The sequence below is a fragment of the Pinus tabuliformis genome, chromosome 8 (assembly GCF_031772625.1).
Source record: "Pinus tabuliformis cultivar Carrire ecotype Pingquan chromosome 8, CPIR1, whole genome shotgun sequence".
Taxonomy (NCBI): domain Eukaryota; kingdom Viridiplantae; phylum Streptophyta; class Pinopsida; order Pinales; family Pinaceae; genus Pinus; species Pinus tabuliformis.
Genome location: NC_142294.1, coordinates 1,789,680,914 through 1,789,700,670, shown reverse-complemented (window position 1 = coordinate 1,789,700,670; position 19,757 = coordinate 1,789,680,914). Strand labels below are relative to the sequence as shown.

General features: G+C 34.9%; 2 pseudogenes; both read left to right on the top strand.

Moving 5' to 3' along the window:
* The first annotated feature begins 13,149 nt into the window (after window positions 1-13,149).
* Window positions 13,150-15,429, top strand: LOC149243362 (pectate lyase 1 pseudogene; annotated as a pseudogene).
* A 43-nt stretch (window positions 15,430-15,472) lies between these two features.
* On the top strand, window positions 15,473-19,339 carry LOC149243361 (pectate lyase 1 pseudogene; annotated as a pseudogene).
* Window positions 19,340-19,757: the final 418 nt, after the last annotated feature.

The following is a 19,757-nucleotide window of genomic DNA, read 5'->3' as shown; positions in this document are numbered from 1 at the left end:
TGTGAGGACATACCTGGTGAACATCCTGGTGGGGTAAGTTCCTAAAGAGGAGTGGTGTCTAAATTTATGCCTCTCAACATTGTGCTCTGATCTAATGGAGAGATAAACTTGTTAGTCAAGGCCTTACTATTTTGACAATGTTGGCTATGATGATGTACATCATCATTGATGCTTATCAATCCATATCCCTTCTTATATGAATATTTCAACTTGAGAGTAGCATCCCTCGACCGACCCATTGATAGGAATCACATAATAGAGAGAGAGTGCATTTATACGCTCACTTTTTTGTCTCTTTATGAGTACCTCCCTAGTTTAGAAGGAGGTTCATCATCTTCATTATCACCATCATCATCACCATCACTGCCATCATTTCATTATCATCATAATCACCATTCATGTCTTCATCATCATCATCATGATTATGGACATCGTCGTCAATTTTTCATAATTATAGGTATCATAAGAAATATCATCAACCTAAAAAATGTTACGAGTGCTCGAAAAGGGTTGTTAGGATCCACACGATATATACAAGAGAAATAACAACTTTATTTTTTAGAGATGATCAATGATCATCATCATCACTACCATTATCATCGTCATTATAATTGTCATCATCCCCATCATCATAACTAATATAATTTTTATCATAATTGTTTTCATCTTCATCATGAACATCATAATCATAATTCATGCCATTATTGTTGTTGATGATGACCAAGATGAAAATAATGATAATGATGATCAGATGATGATGACTTGGAAGATGACACCAAAGATAATTATTATGATTATGACCATGACAACATTTAAAAGTTGGGAAGAATGGCCAAGGTCATTAGCATCGTCATCATCATTTTCATTGTAACCCCCATCATCTTTATCATCATTGTCATTATCATAACACTTGAAATTCATGTCATCGTCATCATCTTCATTATCATCATCGTTATAATTATTGACATTGTCATCGATTGTTCATAATTTTCAATGTTATAAGAAATATCATCAATGCAAAAAATATGATGTCCGTTGGAAAAGGGATGCAAAAGTGAACAAAAAAATGGGGGTAAAAATAGATGTAAATTTGGATGAAGAGTGGACACAACATAAGTAGATGCAAAACAAGAGAGAAAAATTGACACAAAAGTGAATGAAAAAGTAGATGCAAACTTGAACACAAAATATAATTCAAACATGGATGAAAAAGTGGAATAAAACACGGGAACAATAGTAGGCATAAAACTTTGCATGAATTGTGGTGAAACAAATGTGGATACAATAATGAATGTAAAAAAAAAAGACACAAACTTGAATGCAAAAAGGAGGAAAACTTGGAGGAAAAAAGGGATGTAAACATGGGTCAAACATCAGTGCAATAATGGACACAAAATTAGTTTCAAAATTAGACGAATCAAAGGTTGATGTAAAAGAAGATTTGAAATGGGATTCAAAAGACATAAACAATATTTGATGTAAACTTGGACACGAAAGAGGATGAAAATGTGGATGCAATAGTGGAAGAAAATGTGGGTTGCAATGATAGGCATAAGATATGGTACAAATCTAGCACAAAAAAAGTGGATGAGAAAGTGGATGTAATAATAGACACAAAAAAAGATGAAAACTTAGATGCAAGACAAGATGCTATAAGGGATGTAAAAGTGGATGCAAACACGGGTGCAACATGAGAAACAAAATTGGATGCAAAATATGGATGCAATGGAAGTACATGAAAAAAAAGATACGAAATGAGACACAAAACCCAACACAAAAGTGGATGCAAAAATAGATGCAATATTTTATGCAAAAGAGGATGCGAAGATGGATGCAAGATTGGAAGCAAACGTGGGTACAACAGTAAGTACAAAACATGGCACAAATTGTGTCACAACAAAAGTGGATGTAGTGATAGATTCAAAAAAAGAAGCAAACGAAGATGAAAAATAAGATGCAAAAAGGGATGTAAAAGTGAGCATAGACATGGGTGCAACAATGGATGTAAACTAGGATGCAAAAGTTGATGGCACAGAATTCTATGCAAAAGTAGATGCGATATGAGACACAAGAAAAATGGATGTAATAGTGGACACAATAACAGATGAAAAAGAGGATGTAAATATGGATGCAAAACAAGATGTAAAAGTCAATGCAACAAAATTAGATGCAAAATTAGATGCAAAACTAGACACAGACCTCGATGCAAAACTTGGCACAAAGGGGATTCAAAAAATATGCGAAAATGGATGCAAAAAAATATTTAAAAAATGATGCAAAAGAGGATGCAAGAGATGATGCAAAAGTTGATGCAAGTGTAGGTGCAAAAGGTGGATGCAATAGAGGATGCAAAAGTTGGTGAAATAAAATTAGGTGCCAAAATTGATGCAAAACATGGTGCAAAGGATGGCACAAAACTTGGCATAAAACCTGGTGTAAAACTTGGTGTAAAATCTGGTTCAAAACCTATTACAATACCTGGTGCTAAACTTGATGTAAGACTTGGTGCAAAACTCGGTGCAAACTTTGCATCAAGTTTTGCACCATGTTTGATAACTAGACACAAATAGCACCAAAAATGGGCTCTAGACGTAAAAAAGGAAGCAAAAAGGGATGCTAATCACAGGGTTTTGTTGTAGTGAACTAAGTGAGTATGACCTTCCTATCACCAATTACTTATACATACATCAATCTCCCAACCAAGTGGGGATACACCATTTTGACTCATCCACACAACCAAGTGGGGATATACCAAATGTTTATACATGACTAAGATAGACATTGTTACATCATCCTTCCCATGAAAAGTGGGTTTAAAAATTACATCATATGACTCATGGGTCTTCAAAAGAAATACATGACATTTTTAACAAAGACCAAAGACCTAAACAAGACCATGATAGTCATTAGCTACTATAATACACCATATGGTCTGCACCATAAGCATCTCTCATCAACATCAGCAACCTGTAATCTGCAATACCATTCTCTTGACCAACCAACAATAAGTAGCAAGATGTATAATTTAGCCACATAAGCATTATCACCAAAGACTTATAACCATAATGCCAACATTGCATTATTCGAATCATATGCTCCTCCTGAACCTATGCCATCTATTCATGTCAAATATGATCATGCATATATCAGCAAGAAACATCAAGGCATCATCGTCATCAAGTTAGGATGAAAAGCACTTATAAACAACATCTTATGAGTACCGACACATTTCCACACATCATTAGTAGATTGTAACCATAATCAAACAAATAAAATAATTAACTAAACCATATCAAACCCTTTTTCCTAAGTCTGTCCCACTTTTTTTCCTCAAACCAACATATACGCGAATGTGCGACTTGTCTTCATTAAACTTGTGTATGAGATTTAAAAAACTGAGGTTCCACACTTTCATCTCCCTCTGAGTCTATCATGTCTCTATACTCTGTTATGCCACATCTTTCTGATTGTATTTCCTTTTTGTTCCATATCTTCAACTGTGATGATGTTTTCTACTTTTCGTATGGTGCCCAAAATCTTCTCCTATATTCCTTTGCTATATGTCCAAGCTTGTTACATGCATAACGTCTCATATATTTCATATTCCTTCTATGGCAGTTAATGTCTTTGTGACCAAACATATTGCAAGCAAAACAATACCCCTTAAATTACCTGGAATGTGATGCTCTTTTCGTGTGATGGTCTTGAACCATTCTACTTCTACATCTTGCTGCAACATGCCCAAAATTATGAAATATAAAACATGCAACATTATTCATTGGAGGACATAATAGTCTATCACTTCCATAGTTAGGATTAAGGGATTTTCTTTGAATACGTTCTTTCTTTGGTTGTTGATGGGGCTCACCTCTCATCTCCTTGGTGAGAATTTCAAATTTTGCATTAGAGTCCCTTGCCACACATTGTGAGCTAGATTTACCTTCAACAGATTCATAAAAACCATGACCAGTTTTGATAGCAGGCGACCTTTGACTACTAAGAATATCATCCAAAATCTTAATATTGTCTTGAAATCATAATAGTTTATCTTTTTCTTCTAATTTATCTTTCAAGAAATTTACCTCAACGTGAGTTTTTCTTCCTTTTCTAGATATTGCTTCTTTAAGATTTCTTCAGACTTTCTTCCTTCTTCCACTTGTTGCCTTAGTTTGAGAATCTCATTTTCTTGTTCTTCACTTTGCTCCTGCAACATTTGATGTACTATGAAGGCACATTCTAGCTGAGATTTTAATCTGGTAACTTCTTCTTTGAGGGTACTCTCCCTTTTTTAAATAGATCTTGTTGATCTATGATATTATATGATGCTTCACTTGTTTTTTCATCTTCAATCTTAGGTGATTCAGAATTTGAATTCTTTCTTTCACCTAACGGCAGGCTGTCACTCTTCCTTTGAGCTGTCTTCTTCTTCTGACACGCTTTCTTTCCCATTGTTCTATGGATCTCCTTCAAGAGATCAAGCTTCTACCAAAGGACCTGCTCTGACACCAATTGTTGGAAATAGTACTGAGATTCATATATGCTACTTCAGTTAAGGGAACCCTCGTGTACACACAACTATGTTTAATGCAACTAGCGTATATCCAGCAAACTTATGATTCAATTAATTCATCATATGTTGATCTTTAATCAGTCCTTCAGAACTTCATTAACCATATAAATAGTAACCAGGTACAATAAGAACAGAGTAGATCATCACACATAAGAAACACACATGAACAACATAATATAAGGTGGAAACCTAATGCAGGAAAGAAACCACCTACTTTCATCTTCCTTTAATATAAGAGAAACCTGTTTACAATCTTGTACTGGTGCAGACCCATACCAGTACACAGGCACCATCCTGTAGAAGGCTACAACCTTCTCTCATTCTCAAACTACTACTGGAAGGGAGCTACAACCCCCTAGCTCTTGTACTAGCTGATATGTTTACTAATACATAGGCGCCGACCTACTAAAGGCTCCAACCTTGAGGAATTTTCCAGCTACTACTGGAAGGGAGCTCCAACCCCCTGGCTCTTGTATTGACTGATATGTTTACAAGTACGTAGGTGCCCACCTACTGAAGTCTACGACCTTCTCTCTTCCTCCAGAGACCATGTTTCATAAATTTTCATACTCGATACTCCTGAAGCACAACACCATAATCTAAAGGCCACATTTCATCTAAATTTCATACTGGACCCATCAACAACATTAAAGCACAAAATCAATCACCACTGCAATGCAACCATCAACTACACCTACATCATCAATCTCTGAATCACCCAACACTCAATCACTAAAACCCTATTAACAAAACATAGTCACCAGAACATAGAGCATAATAGAGAACTTTGCAACAATAGCTAGATCAAGCTGCAATTTCAAATATCATACTTCATACTGTATACGCTTCTCTGATGAGGTGAACCAACATGTATATGCACTTTTACTTAAGCAAAACCACGTACAAATCTGCAAATATTTACTCATAACTTTGCGGCTATTTCAAACATTAGTCATACCTAGATCACCTTGGAGGGAGGAACACCACCACCCAACAATGAATCACCTCTGATTCCCCCCCGAGTCGAAGATCTTGCCAAGGATTAATTGTCTTGAATTGATCAATGCATTGGGTATTTAATACCCTCTTTCATGATTTAGTTACCATTAGCAACGTCTCACTTTTATGGACTTTTCAATTTTCCTAGGTATTTTTCGAAAAAGCTTGTCTTTATCTCCCATGATGCTTTTCCACATAAAAGCATGCCTTTATCTCCTGCAAATATTTTATTTTCGATGGATCTTTATCTCCCATCCATCCGATGGATATCGAATCCATCCAAGCTTATCTAGAATCACATCTAAAAGCTTTATCATTAAAGATTCAACTCTATCTAATTCCTCATGGTATTTGGCAAGAATCTCCTCTCTCTTGGTGCTCCACCCCCAAGTGATTTATTTTATTAATTTATTTAATAACGCATTTTCTTTCAATATTACATATCACCTGGCTTTCCTCAGATTAGGTTTATAATAGTTTATCCCACAAACGAGGGTATCACACCTAGCTTTAACTTAAGCTTAGGTTTACAATAATTTAGTACACATGAGAATTTAGTACACAAGGGAGGGGTGTTACACCAAGTAAGCAAAATGGGATGGATGATTTGAAGAATGTGATCAAAGCTAACATAATAGTTTTATATGTGCCATGGAAGCTAATTTCAATGGTATGAAAGAATATTTGAAGAAATCCATGGAATATTTGAAGAAAGACATGGAAGACTTAAAGGCTTATAGAATCTAATATTGGATTGAAGACCCACCGTATTCCAAAGATCAATACGAGGAAGTTTGATGGAAAGGATCCCATAACATGGATACTATAGATGGAGAAATATTTTGATCTAATGATGTGAAACTATTACAAAAGGCACATATTGTATCTTTATATTGAGAAACAAATAATTTTTTATGGTATAAAGTGCTTTTTCCTTGTAAACCACTTGTCACTTGCTCAATTTTCATAGAGAAAATGATAACACATTATAAGGATACAAATAGCAACACCTTCTTTAGCCAATTGATAAATCTCATACAAGCATGCATGCACTTAGTGTGCCAACTATATGTACCATCATGACTCATAATATGAGTGTCATGAGCAAATCATATTATAATAATTCAAGGATGTATCACAAGGATTCTACTAATTTTTACTCACTTAAGGATTATTTCCTTTGTCAAAACCCTTTGGGATTTATTATTAATAACTTTGGTCTCAAATTTACGAAAATACTTGATTGAAGGTGGAATAATATGTAAATAAACACAAGAAGTCACTATGTGAAATCTTGTGGGAAACATTCTAGCCACCAGTATGAAGCAACTCCTTTTTTTTGGGTGGGGGAAACTCCTAGTAATTAAATATTAATTATTGTTTGTTAATTTGAGTACTACATTGGTTTTTCTTGGTGTCGATTCCATTTATGTATCCAAAAATATATTTTAAACAACAAAAAATCACATTATTGCTTCAAATTGTATTGTCTATATGTTAGGTTACCCCTATTTAATATAATTGATCAATTATTATTAGAAAATAATGTAATTGTGAAGGGCATATTCTAACTTATAGACGAAATGTGTTGTTTCATGATATCTTTTCTTGTTAATTTTGATGAAAATCTTACAGAGGTTTTTAAAAACTTGAGTTTAAGTTGTTTAATCAAAATCTCACAGAGATTTTGTTAATACTTTTAAAACTCTTACAGAGATTTTTAAAAACTTGAGTTTAAATTGTTTAATCAAAATCTATAGGGATTTTTAAAAGCTTGAACATAAATTTTTTATTCTCCATAATTCTAGTGCCCGAGGAATTTTCACAATGTTGAATCCATTTACACATTCAAAAATGTATTTTAAATTGAAAAGAAATATCTTAAAATTGTATTGCTAAATTTTGGTGAATTCCGTGAAAAGGGTTGTTTCGTCTATAAGTTAAACTACACCATCACTAAATATTATATGTTAATGATATTTTCTATAAGCTGGACTACACGATTATTAAATATTATATGTTAATGAAATTTTCTATAAGTTAGAATACACCATTATTAAACATTATATTTTAATGAGATTGTCTTTAGCATTAATCACATTATGAAGATTTGGTCAACATTCAGAACTATCTAGTGTGGCCAAATCTTAATGTGATTAAAATGAAAGTCAATCTTAATAATGTGATTAAAACCCGTGGGTGGAACTCAAAATCTATAGATTAAATTACTTAAATTAGAGTTTTTAAAACCTCCGATAAACCTCTCACAAATTTTGGTTACAATTAATTAGAAAAATTGTCATGAAAAATGGCTTTTTTTTTTATAAGTTAAACTACACCTATATAAAATAAATTTTATAAATTAGAAGTGGAAGACCAATTATTAAAAAAAACGTACATTATCCCAACATCATCTCGTTGATTAATAATCAAATCCTAACTAAACCACGATTAAATCTCAGCACAATAACAAACAAATAGGAATATTTAATAAGGAGGAATAACCAAACATGACTAATATTTAATTACTAGGAGTTCCCCAAAAACATATTGGTCATATGAAGTGGAAAATGATTAATATTAAAAAAATTGCATTGTCCCAGCCTATCCCATGGATTAATATTCATATTATAACTAAACAACCCTGATACTTACACATACTAATAAAAAATGCTTAATATTTAATTACAAAAACCCAAAAAAATTGTGATATGAAGTGGAAAAAGATTAATGTTAAGAAAGTTGCATTGTCCCTAGCATCATCCCATCTATTAATATTCATATGCTAATTGAACAACCCTTAACTACATGCTAACACAAAATATTTAATATTTAATTACGAGGAGTATTTGCTTCTTTGAGTTGTTTTATTGTGCCATTTTTTGAACAATTTTCTAGTTTATTTTAATCTAAGAGAGATTCATTGAAAGTAAAAGTTTGACTAGTGAACTCTGTAAAATCAAAGTGCCCCAATTTTTTTTTAAATTGTTGGATCTATACATGTAGTAAAAAAACAAGTTTAAACAACACAAATCAAGATTTCACCACAAAATATTTCACAAAATCCTAGTTAGAAATCTCGGAGTTACTCCAAAAAGTGGCACTTTAAAAAATTATTATGTGAAACGAAAAACAATTAACATTTATTTAGAGCATTAATTACCATGACTACCATATATAAAATACTAAGATGATGGACCATGTTAGGACACGAGATGACCATTATGGGAGGTAAAAGTTATCATATGAAGTGTAAAATGATTAACATTTAGTTAGGGAATTAATTACCACTACAAGATGGCCACTATAGGAGGTAAAAGTTGTCATATGAAGTGTAAAATGATTAACATTTATAGTTGGTGCATTAATTACCATGACAAGATATAGAAAGAATTGGGAGGTGAAAGTTATCATATGAAGTGTAAAATGATTAACATTTAGTCAGGGAATTAATTACCACTACGAGATGGCCACTATAAGAGGTAAAAGTTGTCATATGAAGTGTAAAATGATTAACATTTAGTTAGGGCATTAATTACCATGACGAGATATAAAAAGTAAAAAATGTCCTATGAAGTGTAAAATGATTAACATTTAGTTAGTGCATTAATTACCATGACGACGTATAAGAAATAGAAATTGTCATATAAAGTGTAAAATGATTAACATTTGGTTAGGGCATTAATTATTCTCACGAGATAGCCACTATAGGAGGTAGAAGTTGTAGCATAAAATGTAAAATAATTAACATTTAGTTAAGGCATTAATTACCATGACGAGACGAATAACAGATACTGAGATCGGGTGGCCATGTTATGACATGGGATGGCAACTATATAAGTTAAGTTTCAGATACAATGGCAAGCAAAGCAAGTTTTGCATAAACTCACATGCAATCTGATTGCATAAAGTTCCATCTATCATCAAATATTTCGCCGTATTGCCAATACTAGGCACATCCATGCATCCTAGGAATTTAACTCCTGATATGGCCATAGCTGGAGCAGCATGGATGTTATTAGGTTTGATTTCGGTGTTGTTGCTGTTGGGTATTTTTCAATGGGAAATACCAAAACCAAACAAATTAAACATGACAGAGCCAATGCTCTGTTTTCTTTGTTCCAGGACCTTTGCACAGGGAAACTATTAAAACCAAGTATGCTCATAACAGTTCATTACAACAGCATAAAACATTTTTATTGCTTAAAAACAAAAACTGTTACAAACTTCATCCTCTGCGCAGAGAGGGATTCACTAAACAAAACTCTGTTGCCCTCACAGATTTTCCACTGCTGTGGATATTACAAAAAACAATTTCATGATGTTCCTCTGTTTTACAATGGCAAAATAAAAACATTATATCCCTGTTCTTAAACTATTTTCGCACTGCTGTGCGTTCTCTTCATTTCTATGAACAACATGTGCGCACGGGCTCAACACTATGTTTTATATAAAACATACATACCAAAACAAAAACACGCACTTCCACCGTGCGCAGGCACCATACCCATAAACCTTTTTTTTCTTTGCCGCGCGCAGGCACAACAACTATGAAGACTTCTACACGTAGTCTCTTTACTACATCATATATAAAACATATATAAAAAAATATATTAAAACGTGCCCATACCCATATTAAAAGGGCCACCTAAATCTACGTAGCAACATTAAATTTCATGACTCTTTCACCTACGGCGGTCAAACTGAAACTTCAACTTTACTCCACGCAAACCTTTTAATGTTGGCCGTATGCAGCTTCAGACAATCAACGGTGGAGATTGATGAGGGCAATCGGACGGCGGTGATAAATATCAGGAGGCCTCATTATGCTGAACATTAGCACCCGAGAAATTGCGTTTGCTTACGTATGGGGAGAGCCACGTGTCTGCCCCATATTCCATCGGGTTCAAAAATACGGAAACCACTCTCTGCAGGAAGGCGGTCCGAGAAATCTCAAGCTGGTTTGTGGTTTTGCTGCGCGGTTTGGGCGTTGGTACGGCTGCTCCACGGGTCAACTCAGCCCGCTGTTGAAATTACGATTTCAACCCTCCCCTTTAATTTCAACTGCTGGGCATTCGGTCATACCCAGACACTTCCTCTCATAGAGGGATTCCTTAGTACTGTTGTTACAAAGATATCTTCCTCACATAGAGGGATTCACCAACTGCTTCTGATGCAGTTCATAAACAAACAAAGTTGTCTTCCTCTTAATAGAGGGATTAACCTGAAACTGTGCTTAAGAGCACCTTCCTCATGACAGAGGGATTTACCTGTGACTATACTGAAAAGCAACATCCTCTTGATAGAGTGATTTACCATGTGTATGCTAAAAAGCATCTTCCTCTCGACAGAGGGATTTACCACACTATGCTGAAAAGCATCTTCCTCTTGACTGAGGGATTTACCATGACACTGTGCTGAAAAGCACCTTCCTCTTTAACAGAGGGATTCACGAAGAACTTCACTTCCTCTCACGGAGGGATCACTGCCAAACACTGCTTTAGATGCAGTTTCAAAACAAAACATTCATTGCACTGTTGTGCATACTCATTACTTTGTTCTTTTATGCTGCTGCATATTCTCTGCTGCACTATTGTGCCATCTTCTTTGCTGCGTCTACTCCACACTGCTGTGTCTGCACTGATTTATCAGATGGAGATCTGTGATAGCTGAGCATGTCATCCAAAGCTTGAGAGCTCTTCATGATTTTGTTCATCCCTTCAACCTTTTTCCTGAGGAGGACAATCTCTTCTTCCAACTTTTGACATACATTATTTTTCTTTGCTAGTTGTCCCTCAGTTTCTTCCTTGCTACGAGTAGCTTCAGCTGCTACTATTTTGAAGGAGATAATATCTGTCTTCATTTTGGAGATTTCTGCTTGACTGCTCTCCATTTTCTTTTCAGCTCCTTGTGCCTGCTTCCTAGCTTCTTGTAGTTCAGACTTAAGGGAGGAGACCTCTACCTTGTACTGTCCAATCTCTTCTACAAGTTTGTTCACCCTCATGTGCCTTTGTTCAAGTTGACTTGTCAAGACATCTCCCTGCTTCTTTGCTTCATTCAGCTGATTTGTCATGGATATGACTTCTTCATGATGTTTCCCCTTGCTTTCATCAAGTTCCTTCTTAAGCTTAGTGAGCTCTTCATCCCTTTCTTTTACTTGAAGTTTGATGAGGTCAACCTTCTCACATTCAGCTTCCATGATGGGTTCAAAATTTTCTTCTTCACTGATGGTCATGGTCAGTGCTCCCTTTGCATGAAGGTCATGAAGTCTGTCCCATATATCCTTTGCTGATGTATATTTTCCTAGATTCTTCTTCACAGAATCAGGCAGTCCATCCAAGATTATTTTTGCTGCTTGTGCACTATACTCCTTGGATTCTTTATCCTTCTTGCTATCATCAATCACTGATTCCCAGATTTCAATCCCCTCAAACATTAGGAAAGCCCTCATCTTTATTTCCCATACATCAAAGTTTCCATCAAACTTTGGGATTTCAAATAGAATGTATTCTAATGGATTGCCTTCTAGTTTAGTAGAGGGGGGAGACACATTTTTAACAGGCCTGGAGGCTTTCTTCTTTGACCTTGCCATTCTTATCTAGGCTTTAAATACTTGACTGTGTTTTCTTTTAAATCACTGACTGTTCCTTTAACAGTAACAGAAAGGAAAGCTTTGAAAAATACCTTAACTCTTTTGGCTGAGTCTTCACACTGCTGGAGAAGTTTGACTGCTGCAACCACACCTTCCTTCAGCTTCTTTGAGTCTTCAAAGAGCCTGGACTAGCTCTGATACCACTGTTGGGTATTTTTCAATGGGAAATACCAAAACCAAACAAATTAAACATCACAGAGCCAATGCTCTGTTTTCTTTGTTCCAGGACATTTGCACAGGGAAACTATTAAAACCAAGTATGCTCATAACAGTTCATTACAACAGCATAAAACATTTTTATTGCTTAAAAACAAAAACTGTTACAAACTTCATCCTCTGCGCAGAGAGGGATTCACTAAACAAAACTCTGTTGCCCTCACAGATTTTCCACTGCTGTGGATATCACAAAAAACAATTTAATGATGTTCCTCTGTTTTACAATGGCAAAATAAAAACATTATATCCATGTTCTTAAACTCTTTTCGCACTGCTGTGCGTTCTATTCATTTCTATGAACAACATGTGCGCACAGGCTCAACACTATGTTTTAATATAAAACATACATACCAAAACAAAAACACGCACTTCCACCGTGCGCAGGCACCATACCCATAAACCTTTTTTTTTCTTTGCCGCGCGGAGGCACAACAACTATGAAGACTTCTACACGTAGTCTCTTTACTACATCATATATAAAGCATATATAAAAAAATATATTAAAACGTGCCCATACCCATATTAAAAGGGCCATCTAAATCTACGTAGCAACATTAAATTTCATGACTCTTTCACCTACGGCGGTCAAACTGAAACTTCAACTTTACTCCAGGCAAACTTTTAATGTTGGCCGTATGCAGCTTCAGACAATTAACGGTGGAGATTGATGAGGGCAATCGGACGGCGGTGATAAATATCGGGAGGCCTCATTATGCTGAACATTAGCACCCGAGAAATTACGTTTTCTTACGTATGGGGAGAGCCACGCGTCTGCCCCATATTCCATCGGGTTCAAAAATACGGAAACCACTCTATCCAGGAAGGCGGTCCGAGAAATCTCAAGCTGGTTTGTGGTTTTGCTGCGCGGTTTGGGCGTTGGTACGGCTGCTCCACGGGTCAACTCAGCCCGCTGTTGAAATTACGATTTCAACAGTTGCAACCCTCCCTGTCTTTTTCTGCAAGCAGCAGGTCCAACGCCATTGACAACTGCTGGAGAAGAGATGCAAATTGGGCGCAGAATCGAATGAAGTTGGCAGATTGTGTTGTGGGCTTCGGGAGCGCCGCCAATGGAGGAAAAGGAGGGCAGATCTACACCGTCACCACCCCTGATGACAATCCCACAAATCCGTTGCCCGGTAGTTTGAGATACGGAGTGACCCGCAAGAATCCACTGTGGATTGTTTTTGCTAAAGATATGAACATAAAGCTTCAGATGCCCCTCTCTGTTGCAAGCCACAAGACTATTGATGGACTATTGATGGAAGAGGGGCCAATGTTGAGATCATTAATGGGCCTTGCATCCGCCTTGACAACGTGAACAACGTTATTATTCATGGGTTGAACATCCATGACTGTAAACCCAGCGTCGCGGGTAACGTTGAGGTGACGGAGTCCGTCACCTGGATGACAAAACAGGATCCAGATGCTATATCTATCACTGGTTCTAAAGATATATGGATCGATCACAACACCCTCTCCAGGTGCTTAGACGGTCTCATTGACGTTTCGCTTGCTTCCACAACTATTACTATTTCCAACAACCGTTTCACTTATCATGACAGGCAAGTTTACTTAAAGCCTGATGGCCGATTTTAGCAATATTTTAAAATTTAATAATAGTTTATGCAGACTGTAGATTTAGGGATTGTGTTGGAATAGTTAAGCAACTAATTTTTTTTTATTTGTCATCAAATTCTATATTCTAGAAATCTAGAATACTACATAATCTATAGCGATAGTGATTATTCTTTCATTGTATGAACGCATGCAGGTAATGCTTTTAGGCCACAGCGATGACTATGCAGGTGATAAAAACATGAAGGTAACCGTTACCTACAACCACTTTGGACCAGGTGTCATGCAGAGGATGCCAAGGTAAGTTCATCGCACTAAGACTATCCCAGCTTGAAAATACATTAAAACCAGAGAGCAATGACTGCGTTGAGGAACATCCCCTTCTTAGTTGTTGGAATGGTTAGGACGGTTTTGTGTTTTGATTGATTTGTGTTTTCAAAGGGCAAAGAACAGTAGGTTATTGCCAACTGTTAGTTAATGGCATGTAAATTTGATCCAAACAAACAGATTAGTCCAAATAGTTAAAAGATTCACCATGTTTTAAAAGATGCATGCATTTTTTTTTCCTCCAGGAAAAAACTTGGATTTTAGTATTAGAAAATAAAATCGCTTTTTGCAGATACATGTTTAGTATATTTCAGTGGATGAGTTTAAAATTTGGCGGAGACCCATCAGAAATCTATTTAGAATGAATATTTAGGTTTACTATTTAATTTATTCGAAAAGTACAATCACAAATAATGTGATGATATCGAAATTACAAACAAGTGTTATTGAAAAAACACTTAAGTCTTGTTTTAGATTTGTCCATAAAAGTCTATGATAATATTCATGGAGTGTCCAGAAATTTCCGAGTAGTGGGTGTGAAGTTCTCTGTATAAATGCTAAATAGTGAACATATTAAAAGAACATTTTTAAGCCAACTGTCTCAGTCTCACTTTACTCAAGCAATCCCATTGATAGCCAACCTCAAGTCTTCGAAAACTTACCAATCACTCGATGCACGCAATTCTCTCGTTAACATATCAGTCAATAATCGTGCAGGTGTAGATATGGATACGTGCACGTCGCCAATAACAACTATGAAGGGTGGGGAATATATGCAATTGGAGGAAGCATGCATCCCACCATCAGAAGTGAAGGAAACCGATTCGTGGCCCCAAACGACCAGAATCTGAAGCAGGTGACACGGCGTGAAGCTTGTAACGCTGCTTCTTCTTGTCTCGGTGGATGGTTGTGGGAGTCAGTGGGTGATATGCTTGTCAATGGAGCATATTTTGTTCGATCTGGTAATGGAAACACTTTTCCAATGTACGCGGGAAGCCAACGATTTATAGTTAGTAGTGCGAGCTTAGTACCAGAGATCACTCGAGATGCAGGAGCTCTCGCCTGTATTCCCTCCAGGCCTTGTGTTTGAGGGCTATAAATATTATTGGGTCGCACCTTGATTTTTGTTAACAATGGTGTATATAATTGGCCTAACAATTTTGGTGCTTGTGTTGGAGGGTAATAAATATTATTGTATGGACACACCTTGATTTTTGTTTCCAATCTTTATTTTACATATTGCTAGTTTACCAATCTTTATTTTACATATTGCTGGTTTACTATTTTCTAATTTATGAAATTACAATTTTATTTTTATTTTATTTTTGTTATGATATGGGAAATTGTTATGATATCTCATTATTCATTATTCTTCTAAGTTATATATATGTTCTTGGTAACATTGTGGTTGTTATTGGATAGGGAAAAGATGGTTGTTAATAGTTTTATGTTTTAAAGTTAAATTTATAAATTATTAATTTTATGCTAAATCTAAATAAATATTAGAAAATTAGGCATAATAATAATATAAAAGTTTAATAAATTGTAAGAGTTTATTTTGTTAGTGATGATGAAAAATTGTCATATAAAATATTGTTGTTATATTAATAATATATTTATGCGATAATCAATGTAATAAACTATTAATGTAACCATATTAGAATTACTATTGATAATATTATTAACAATAATATTACTTTTATCAATTTTGTTTTATAAAGAAATAACTAATAATTAATATTTGTGCTATAACTTTAGTTAATGTTATATAAATGTTAATATTAACATTAATAAATTGTCAAAATATTATTTATCATAATCAATAATAATCTTATTAACCGATACAAAAATGACCTACTATTATTATAAACCTATAATAATATTATTACATTTCTATCATACCTAAATTTAATATTAAAAATATTAAAGCTAATACCAAAATTCAATATTTAAAAGTAAAATCTAATATCAAAACCTTAAATCTTATATTATAATTATTACAGCTAAAAATATTATTGTTAAATATTTTCTAACCCTAAACATAACATTAAATCTAATTAATACACCTAAAATTAAAACCCAATATTTCACCCTAAATTGTTTTAAAAATGGTTAATGATGTTAGGGATATATATATATATATATATATATATATATATATATATAAATATAATGTTTTTCCATGCAAAAAATTCAACTGTGATTGTGCAATCTTCTATATTACCTAACCATCCAAGTGGTAGATTATTTATATAATTGAAATAATTTCAAATTTTCAAAAAAAAATTAAAATCTTTTGAAATAAATATTCCTAAAGTATCATTAAGATAGAAATAAATATTTTATCTATTGCAGCAAAAAAAATATGAGAAAAATGAACTAGGGTGAGCCATAGTCCATCCCACCATAGGCTCTCACAGCCTAGTCTCTCATAGCTAGTCACCCTCGTGCCAGATCTTAATTCCATAAGTGAACAACTAAAATTAGGGATTTATCACATTTTTTAGGCCATATTTAAAAAAAATTGTGAAGGCCACACACTTAGGGAAAACTTAGTCTCTGTCACATGGTCTATCAATCACAAATCTTATTAGTCACAATGTCTGAACCTTTATGGTTCTACCATAAATTCTCTTGTCAATTCAAATTTCTAAGTGGGAGACTTTCTAAGTGGGAGAGTATCAGAGAAAAGCTAATGAGAATCCAGAAACCAACTGCTCATAAACTCCTTGATCGTTTCCCCTTATTTTTTATAATCACACGATAACCCTTCATCTTCCTAGTATTTTTATAAAATCTTCCTTGGAATACCAAGCATTACATCAAGGAAAAATAATATATATCTAAGGAATGATAGGATTTCTCCCACACCTCCTTGCACTTTTTCCTCCCTAGTAATGTTTTCCCCTAGTTCAATTCTAGAATTTTTATTAACCAAAATAAGCATTACATCATACAACAAAGTTTGACATCATAGCACCAATGCTAGCACCATAGCATTATATGTTCTTAATTACATTACAAAAAATTGGGTAATGAAAATGGTGTGACAAACCCCTCGACTCCCTTTAAGGAACATCGTCCTTGGAGGTCTACTATATGTATAACCATTCAATTTAGAAGAACGGATATGCCACTTTCATATCAGTAACATTTTCCATGTCTTTAGTTGCTTCTTCGATAGTGCCTTAAAGCTTTAACTGTCTACTTACCTCTAGACCTCTTAGCATTCCACCAAATTACTTAATAGTTTTTGTTGCTTTACAAGGATTACACACGAAACAAATGAAACTCATTCTTATCTTGGACATTCCCAATGAATTAATGATCCCAATGAGTATGTAAATGGATCGTTAAAAACCAATTCACTCAACTATCCCCTTCCCTAGTAGGCCACACACCTTCCAAGTCCAATCACCTCATACTTTGCCTCCCCGATACCTTGGGCAATCCATTACTTGACAAGCATTCCTCACAAAGGAAGATCCTTGAGACTTATATAGTTTTATAACGAAGGAATTTCCCTTTCTTTCTCTAAATAACATAACACATTTTCCATAACATACTTCATGATGATCAATGTATGTCATAGGTTTCCAACATCACCAGAATGGCCTTGTCCCTAAGATTTTCAACTTCATAACCATCATCTATCATTCTTGGATAGATGATCATTTCACCTATATCTTGAGCATATAGTTTCCATGAGATTAATCAAAATAATTTAAATCAATTTCTCTTCATTTTTCTTTTCTTTTACAAACTTATTTCATATAGGAATAAGATTTCATAAATATGGATTCTCCTCATGATGTTTGAATGCAATAGGTCCCTATACTACTAGTGTGACCCCTTATTGTTATTAGTGCAACCCCCATTATTATATTTTTGTACCCATGTAGTCCACATATTGTTATTATTGTGCCCCATAGAAGCCCACTTTTGTTATTGTTGTGCATTTATATTATTATTGTTATGTCGGCTCTGATTATATTATGACCCCTTAGACTCCTATATATAGATAGGACGTCTTGTCATTTGTAGCGTCCAATTTTTTTTCATTTGTGTAATGTAAACGAGGTTTCCCCTCGAAGAGGCTTATTTTCAAGTCGTTGATCTATCTTTTCTATCTTCTTGTGAGTTGTTTCCATAACATTTGGTTCCAAATCTTTGGATTCTATGGCTTCGGAAGCGCCGCCAATGAAGGAAAAGGAGGGCAGATCTACACTGTCAACACCCCTGATGACAATCCCACAAATCCGTTGCCCGGTAGTTTGAGATATGGAGTGACCCGCAAGAATCCACTGTGGATTGTTTTTGCTAAAGATATGAACATAAAGCTTCAGATGCCCCTCTCTGTTGCAAGCCACACGACTATTGATGGAAGAGGGGCCAATGTTGAGATCAGTAATGGGCCTTGCATCCGCCTTGACAACGTGAACAACATTATTATTCATGGGTTGAACATCCATGACTGTAAACCCAGCGTCGCGGGTAACATTGAGGTGACGGAGTCCGTCACCTGGATGACAAAACAGGATCCAGATGCTATATCTATCACTGGTTCTAAAGATATATGGATCGATCACAACACCCTCTCCAGGTGCTTAGACGGTCTCATTGACGTTTCACTTGCTTCGACAGCTATTACTATTTCCAACAACCGTTTCTCTTATCATGACAAGGCAAGTTTACTTAAAGCCTGATGGCCGATTTTAGCAATATTTTAAAATTTAATAATAGTTTACGCAGATTGTAGATTTAGGGATTGTGTTGGAATAGTTAAGCAACTAATTTTTTTATTTGTCATCAAATTCTATATTCTAGAAATCTAGAATACTACATATTCTATAGCGATAGTGATTATTCTTTCATTGTATGAACGCATGCAGGTAATGCTTTTAGGCCACATCGATGACTATGCAGGTGATAAAAACATGAAGGTAACCGTTATCTACAACCACTTTGGACCAGGTGTCATGCAGAGGATGCCAAGGTAAGTTTATGGCACTAAGACTATCCCATCTTGAAAATACATTAAAACCAGAGAGCAACGACTACGTTGAGGAACATCCCCCTCTTAGTTGTTGGAATGGTTAGGACGCTTTTGTGTTTTGATTGATTTGTGTTTTCAAAGGGCAAAGAACAGTAGGTTATTGCCAACTGATTAGTTAATGGCATGTAAATTTGATCCAAACAAACAGATTAGTCCAAATAGTTAAAAGATTCACCATGTTTTAAAAGATGCATGCATTTTTTTTTACCTCTAGGAAAAAAATTGGATTTTAGTATTAGAAAATAAAATCACTTTCTGCAGATACATGTTTAGTATATTTTAGTGGATCAGTTTAAAATTTGGTGGAAATGCATCAGTAATCTATTTAGAATGAATATTTAGGTTTATTATTTAATTTATTC